This window comes from Pinus tabuliformis, chromosome 7, assembly GCF_031772625.1.
Source record: "Pinus tabuliformis cultivar Carrire ecotype Pingquan chromosome 7, CPIR1, whole genome shotgun sequence".
In the NCBI taxonomy this organism is placed as follows: Eukaryota; Viridiplantae; Streptophyta; class Pinopsida; order Pinales; family Pinaceae; genus Pinus; species Pinus tabuliformis.
Genome location: NC_142293.1, coordinates 922,956,492 through 922,965,723, shown reverse-complemented (window position 1 = coordinate 922,965,723; position 9,232 = coordinate 922,956,492).

Below are 9,232 nucleotides of genomic sequence, written 5' to 3'. Positions count from 1 at the left end.
ACAAATGTCATAAGTGGGGACACAGGTCCTTTGAATGTCTTGAAAATGAACAAACTGGGCAGAGAGGAGCATATGTCACTCAACCTGATGAAGCAGAGGCACCACCACAGGAGGTGGAAATATGCCAGAGACTAGGGAAGCCTTGGTGTTGAACAAGGTATTATTAAAACCAGCTAAGGAAGTAGTTGATCAGACACAGAGGAAAGCATTGTTCCGAACTGTGTGCAAGTCACATGGGAAATTTTGAAAATAAATTATAGATAGTGGAAGTACTGATAATCTGGTAGCCACTGAAATGGTGGGAAAATTGGTTTTGAAGAAGTTGAAGCACCCAACTCCATATAGGGTTTCTTGGTTACAGAAAGGTCACCAACTGCTGGTCGATGAGCAGTGTGAAGTAGATTTTCATATTGTCAAGTACAAGGACAAGGTGGCTTGTGATATCATGCCTATGGATGTGTGCCATATTCTATTGGGTAGACCATGGCAGTATGATAGGAAGGTCGTCCATGACAGGGAAACAAATTGTTACAATTTTGTTAAAGATGGGATAAAGCATACCCTAGTGCCCATGAAGGAAGAGGATTCTATAGAAACTAGTGGGACAAAAGCACTACTGTTAGGCGGAAAAGAGTTTCTGTGACTGATGGAGGATGATGAGGTGAATTATGCAGTTGTTCGAACGCCAAAACTAGTATTGATCCGTACAGAAGTCACTGACTTACCTAAAGAGATACAAGACATGCTGCAAGAGTTTAGTGATATTGTGGTAGACGATCGGCCAGAAAAATTACCACCGAAGCAGAGCATTAGTCACCATATTGATTTTATTCCAGGAGCCAGTTTGCCAAACAAGGCTGCCTACCAAATGAGTCCACAGGATAACGAAGAAATCTAGAAGTAGGTGTAGGAGTTGTTGGATAAAGGACTAGTTCAGGAGAGTTTAAGCCCTTGTGTAGTTCCAACTGTTTTAGCTCCCAAGAAAGGAGGTGAGTGGCGAATGTGCACAAATTCCCATGCCATTAACAAGATTACTATCAGGTACAGGTTCCCTTTACCTCGGATGGATGATATGATGGATTGTTTGAGTGGAGCAGCGTACTTTTCAAAGATAGACCTGAAAAGCGGTTACCACCAAATTAGAATTCGAGAAGGTGACGAGTGGAAGACATCTTTCAAGACTAATGAAGGCTTGTACGAATGGCTAGTTATGCCATTTGGATTGAGCAATACCCCTAGCACATTCATGTGGTTGATGAATGAGATGCTGAAGGAATTCATTGGAAAATTTGTGATCGTATATCTGGATGATATACTTATATTCAGCAAGACGAAGGAAGAGCATTTTCGACATGTGAGTTATGTATTGGAAAAATTGCAGCAGAATAAATTACTGATAAATTTGAAGAAATGCTATTTCTTCAAGAAATAGTTAATTTATTTGGGATTTGTGATTTCCGAGAATGAACTAAAAATGGATCTGGAAAATGTTGCAGCCATAGTTAGCTGACCGTCTCCCAAAAGTTTGTTTGAGGTACGGAGTTTTCATGGATTGGCGAGTTTTTATCGGAAATTTATTAAAAATTTAAGTGGGATTTGTGCACCCATGGTGGACACCATTAAGAAGGCCAATCAGCCTTTCCATTGGATAGAAATGGCAGAGAAGAGTTTTCAGCTACTCAAAAGGAAAATTATTGAAAAACTGATTTTGAGATTACCAGACTTTAACAAACTTTTTCAAGTTCGTTGTGATGCCTGTGGGATAGCCATTTATGTAGTACTCATCCAAGAGGATAAGCCAGTAGCCTATTTTAGTGAGAAACTAAATGAAAGTAGGCAGAAGTACATGTCTTATGACAAGGAATTTTATGCAGTGGTTCAAGCGCTAAAGCATTGGAGACATTATATGTTGGGCAATGAATTGGTGTTATTTTCAGACAATTCTGCATTGCAGTATATTATGCAGCAACATAAGCTAAACCATAAACATGCGAAGTGGGTGGAGTACTTGCAAAGTTTTACGTTTGTGTTGAAACACATTAGCGGTCAAGCCAACAAAGTGGCAGATGCGTTAAGTAGGAGGAATTTGATCCTACAGGAAAGTACAATACAAGTATTAGGATTTGAACATCTTAAGGACTTGTATGAGGCAGATGCAGATTTTAAGGAAGCTTATGAAGCTTGCCAAAATCCATTGTTGAGAGATAACAGTTCATGGCTGGACTATAATATGCAGGAAGGGTTGCTGTTCAAAGGAGGGCAGTTTTGTATTCCAGAATATTCTATGAGAGAGAACTTAGTCCAGGAAAAGCATAATGGAGGTTTAGCTGAGCATTTTGGCATAGACAAGACCTTGGATCAGTTGAGCCACTTTTACTATTAGCCGAAGATGTGCAAAGATGTACAGAGGTTTGTGACTAGATGCAAAGTGTGTTAGCTTGCAAAGGGACACAACCAGAACACAGGGTTGTATACGCCCTTACCTATTCCGAATAGACCATGGGACTCAGTCAGTTTAGACTTTGTCTTAGGTCTATCGAAAACACAATGAGGATTCGATTCCATCATGGTGGTGGTGGATCGTTTCACCAAAATGGCACATTTCATTTCATGCAGGAAAACCAATGATGCCACACATGTAGCACATTTGTTCTTTACTGAGATAGTCAGATTACATGGCTTTCCGAAGTCTATTGTTTTGGATCGAGACATTAAGTTTACAGGACATTTTTAGCAAACCCTATGGAAAAAATTAGACACCAAACTAAACTTCAGCTCAGCTTATCACCCGCAGACTGATGGTCAAACCGAAGTGGTGAACCGAAGTCTGGGAAATTTATTGAGGAGTTTGGTTGGAGAAAATTCTTGACAGTGGGATCATGTGCTTGCACAAGCAGAATTTTCTTATAATGATTCACCCAACCGAAGCACGAGCAATAGTCCTTTCTAGATCCTATACGGAATGCACCCACGTGGAGTACATGAGTTACAGGATTTGGGATAGTTGGAGCGCAAGAATGCTGATGGTGAAGATTTCGCAAAGGCAATCAACGATCTTCATGAACAGGTGAAATTAAAATTACAAGAAAACAACCAAAGATATAAGCAGAAGGCAGATTTGAAAAGGCGAGAGGTACAATTCAACGTAGGAGACCTAGTATTACCACACCTACACAAGGAGAGGTTTCTTAAAGGCGAATACAACAAGTTGAAATGGAAAAAAATTGGGCCTTGCAAGATTCTTCAAAAGTTTTCTATGAATGCTTACGAATTGCAGTTACCCCCAGGTATTGGAATTTCACCCATTTTCAATGTGGCAGATCTATACGCCTACATTGCGGAAAATGAAGAAGACAATTCGGAAAGACGAACACGAGACACCCAGAAAGAGAATGATTCATGGATTAAAAAATGCCCCCAGCAAAGCCTATAGAGATTGAACATATCCTAGATACCCAGGTGGCTAGACGGACTCGAAGGAAGGAATATTTGCAGTACCTAGTCAAGTGCAAGGGTCATCCTATTGAAGATAGTTCATGGTTAGATGTTGGCCAAATTCAAAGCACCGAGTACTCTATTGAAGAGCTCATAGACAAGAGCCATGAGTTTAATTTACCCCAGGAGCTTGATGCAGGAGCATCCTAGTGAAGAGGCGACAACTGGGAAATGTTTTTGTTCTATTTTATTTTGTTGGACAGAGAGGAAAACATTTTGAGTTTTTGTTTCATTTAAAATTAAGGTTGAATCAACCATTGTTAGTTTTTAAATTAGAAAAATAGATCAAGATATCATTAGAAGGAACTTGTTTGAAGAAACTATTAAGCAACTGAGGAATAGTTCCTCAACTGTAAAGAAACTGCTAATAGTGTATTGAAAAGGAAAAATTAGAGAGGACAGAAGAGCTACCATCTAGAGAGGAGAGAGAGCCCAGAAGTTGTAATTCACAATTATTTGAATTTATAAAATAGAAAAAAATTCAAAATCTGTCATTAAGGAAGTAAATCAATTTTTATTATATTCCCTGTGCATAGATGTTTCAGGCATCAAACTGAAAGCAAGACAATGAAACCATTTATTCAAAAGATCTGAATAAGCATCGACAAGCATTTGTAACAGGAAGCATTTCAAAACCGAGAACCAAACAGAGGTACACCAACATATAGATTTCTTTTCTCAACAAAACAAAACCCAGGTACTATTATATTCTGCATTTAAAAACATTTCCTGTACATCGCATTTTCATTTTTTTCATTCAACAAAATTGACTGTATAAACTCTATAATCTGGAAATCGTGGAGGGCTCCAAACCCATGAAAACCAAACACATTACAGTCCACAAGCTAGGCTTAAATCAAATAGCGAGGGCATGAACACCTCGAAGATCACATACAGACACAAAGGAACCAAAACCCCAAGGGTATAGCCGAATTACAGACAAGAGCAAGCGATAGAGCAAATGCAGACTAAACACACAACAAAGCAAGCAAGAAACTGCTACAGCAACGGAAAGAGCCTACCCGGGTTTCCCTAAGCCCGCGAATAGTCCCTAGGTCAAAGATATGGAGTAGCGCTCCCCTGGAAGGGCCTGCACACCACCAAAGAGGAGGGAAGCTGTTAGTTTGAGCTACAAAACCAAAAACAACAGTGAATATCTAATTGGAAGAGGAACAAGGGTTTTTACCTTGAGGAGGATCGATTTCGTGATAGAGGACAAGAGTCGAGAACCGCAACAAAGGGTTTCCACTAGCAGCAAAGCCATGGACGCATTCTGCCTGCTCACCAAGGAGCTAGAGCATTAGAACCTCAAAAACAAGGGGTGAAATTGAAATTGGAAGGAGAATCTTACCTGAGAGCGAGTTTACCAAGCCATCCCGTGCAACAACTAGGTAGGAACCTGTGAATTTACAGAGCCGAACTGTCACCAGACCCAACATCAACATACAAATCACCACAAACAGAGCATAGACGAGCCTGAAGAAAATGACAGAGACAAATAGACCTATAGGAGGAAGAAGACCTAAAACCCTCCAAAAACCAGAGCAGTGAATCACTACAGAGGACGAGTAGAGGCACAACATTGACAGACCATGGAGAACGAGCAGAGGCATAACACCAACAAACCACAGAGAACCAGCAAAGCATAGCAAACCACCATATGGGACAAACAAGGCATGATACTTACCAACCATCACAAGAACCAGGTAAAGGCACAGAGCACCCACATAGCCAAACCAAAGCAAAGGAGAAATGAGTTCCAAACACCCTCGGTGAAAGTGATAAACCAAGGTTGCAAGCCCGAGGCTAGTATAGAGCAGAGGACAACATACAATAAAACCCATTAAAGTCACATACCAAAAACCCTGCCACCAAACTTAACTCATAACCGAAAGCATTAAACGGTCACAGCCACATGTCCCTCCTCAAGATCACCACCAAAAAGGTAAAGGTTGAAAATAAAATTATTGTTAATCAAGAACACATGGATGTTGATCTCATTTTTTTTAATATAATGGGGCTAATGGTATTGCATCAATCTACCAATGATGCAATTACTCAAAATGTTACCAACATGCTTGTTGAAAATCACATGCTGAAAAGTAAATTAAAAGAAACACAAGACATTACAAATCTAGTTACTTTTTTAATGACTACCCTAGTAGTACCGTCACCCTCATTGTCAAGTTTTGTTGCTGGAACACCGCAAACATTTAATAATGTTCTGAATTTTCTTAATGCAGTGAAGGCATATATCCTCGATAACATATACCAAATATTATAAATTATAGATGATGTTTGGTAAGTGGTTTTTTATTTAACAAGTTTACAACAACAAATGACGATATTTATGAACTTAGTTAACAATAATCTTACAGAAGACAAGAAATTCATTGGCAATGAATTGGTTAATTTTAAGCATAGGATAAGATTACTCTCTGAGTTCAAAGAGAAAAACTAACAACTATTAGATGTTGAACAAGTGAAGAAATTGGAAGTTGGATGGGTGGAAAGGTTCACTACACTTAAGAATATCGATTATGCCTATAGTGACCTATCCAAAAGGAGAGATAATTCCTATCTTAGGGGAATGTATATTATAAAAGGATTATGTCGTCCGTCCATGATACAGGATTCTGGAGTTTGATAACGTCATTGATGTTACTACAGACCATATTGACAAATGGCTAGTTACTTTTGCCAAGGTTAATAAGAAAAACGTTGAGTCAGTTGTCAAGGTGGAGGAAGAAACTAGGGATATTGAACAAGAGATTTACACCAAAAACATGGAAATGGAAGTTACAATTACCCCCGACAAGGACTACATTAAAAAAACGTTGAACATGTTTCTTCAACGATTCATCGAATCCTAATACATCTTATATATTCATTTTTTTGTGGCTGCAGATGTCATTCAAGGAAGTAGAACATCAATTTTTGCTACAAAAAATCCATTTACTTTACAATTTTCTTTGCATAATTCCAATTCTATTCAGCATTTTGTCTTTTAGGACTATGTTTTTATTATGATCTTGTACAAATATGAGATATGGCCATGCTCAATGAAATTTTACTCTAACTATAATTCGTATTGAATCTGATTCTGTATCAATGTTATGATAGTGTTTTCTATAAATTTCCAAATATATGCTTTTAGTTTTTCTATTACATTTAGTGTTGTGTTGTTGCTTTAAATGAAATTGAACATTTGACAATGTTTGGTATCTTAGACATATATCTCTTAATAATATAATACTAACACAATGTCTTCAAACCTACACAAATTTCATTCCACGGAGTAATTAATTAATTGTGTTTCTAACACCCTTTCTACCTATAGAGAAATAACTCTCAGTATCACAGTTCTTATCCTATTAAGCTTCGTTTGCTAATTTTGTGTTATTTAGTTACTTGTACATAGTTCTCATTGTGTAGAGGTTACAACAAAAAGTTTCGTTGTGCAGAGCAAGTTTCTTCCGCACAGTGCAATATTTACACAAAGCAATACCGTATGGCCACGGTTATATACATTTTATTTTGAATACAATTCTTACCAAATCTGATTCTGTATCAATGTTATAATACTGTTTTCTATAAATTTCTAAAAAAATGCTTTCATATTTTTCTAATGCATTCAATGTTTTGTTGTTGCTTTAAATGAAATTGAACATTTGACAACGGTTTTGTATCTTAGACATATATCACTTAATAATAGAATATTGGCATAATTTCTTTAGACCTGCATAGATTCCATTCTGCAGAATAATGAATTAAATATGTTTCTGGAAAACCCTTTTTTCCTAAAGAGAAATAACTCTTTGTATTATATTTTTGATCATATTGATCTTCGTTTGCTAATTATGTGTTATTTAGTTCCTTGTACAAATCTCTCATTGTGCATAGGTTATAACAAAAAAAGTCGTTTTTCACAACAAGTTTCTTGCTCACAGTGAAAGCTCTACACAAGAACATTGTACTTAAAAAACTATAAACCCAAAAATCATAGATATGAATTAAACTAAATTAATTGTGATCCTATTCAAGAAATTTTCTTTTAATGCCTATGTTTTAATCTAAAGAGACTTTGAACTTGTCGCTATTTACAAAATAAACTACAAGAACTATTTTCCATTCAAAACTACTTAACTATATCAATTTATGATAACATTTTTTATTTGTATTCAAACGGATGCTTTGAAAATTTGTTTTATATCTCATACTATGTTATTGATTAAAATAAAAATTAACATTTAACAATAGTTTTGGATCTAATACATAAAACTCTTAAGAATATAATTACTAACTATAATTCATCTGAGTTAAAATTTGATTCTGCCATTACAAGTTCTAATCAATTAATGAGCTTCATTTGCTAATTTTGTGTTATTTGTTACTTCTTGGTTACTTGTACATAGTTGTCATTGTCCAAAGGTTATTAGATATAAACTGAATTAAATTAGTTATGATCTTGTTGAGTGAATTCATTTTTAATTCCTATGTCTTGAATCTAAACACAATTTTAACTAGTCGCTATTTACAATTTGAACTATAGGGACTAATTTCCATTCAAAACTACTTGATTGTATCAATTTTATGACAACATTTTTTATTTGTATACGAAAACATGCTTTGAAACTTTGTTTTATGCCTCATATTGTGTTATTGGTAAACAAAACTTACCATTTAAAAATAGTTTTATATGTAACACATATATCTCTTAAGAATATAATTACTAACTAAAATTCATCTCACTTAAGGTTTGATTCTGTCATTACAAATTTTAATCAATTAAAGAGGTTTGTTTGTTAATTCTGTGTTATTTGATATGGCTTAGTTCCTTGTACATAGTTGTCAATGTCAAAAGTTTATTAGATATAAATTAAATTAAATTATTTATGATCTTGTTGAGAAATTTTTTTTTTAATGCCTATGTCTTCAACCTAATGAGGCTTTGAACTAGTCATTTTTTACAAATTGAACTATAAGAACTATTTTACATTCAAAGCTACTTGACTGTACCGATTTTTTGATAATGTATTTTATTTGTATTTGAACACATGTTTTCAAACATTATTTTATATCTCATACTGTGTTATTGATTAAAATAAAAATTAGCATTTAACTTTAGTTTTGGATCTAAGACATAGATATCTTAAGAATATAATTACTAACTACAACTCATCTAATTTACTATTTGATTCTGCCGTTACAACATTTAATAAATTAATGTGCTTTGTTTGCTAATTTTGTGTTATTTGATACTACTCGGTTTCTTGTACATAGCTATCATTGTCAAAGGTTGCAATGAAAAGCTTCGTTATGCAAAAGAAGCTTTTTCAGATAGTAAAACCTCTAGACAAGGACTACCCTACTTAAAAACTATAAATCTAAAAATCATAGATATAAAGTTAATTACACTAACTTTATATCAAATTCAAAATTATTTAATAATGAATTCTATTCACAACTCTATGCAAATTCGCAAGAGAAATATGCATTGTTTATTATTAATTGGTACTTGTGTTTACATTTTGACATTCTAGAGATTTGATATATTTTATATAATATGAGAAAAAGTTCATAACGAAGATTTTTTGTTCTATGGTATATTAATTTTGAACTCTTATGTGCTCTCTGCACACAAACAAATTGTTTGGTTCTGACCGCGAATTTGTTTAATGATGTGAAAATTGAACTTGCCAACAACAATTATGGTGCACAATGAACACTTCATTTA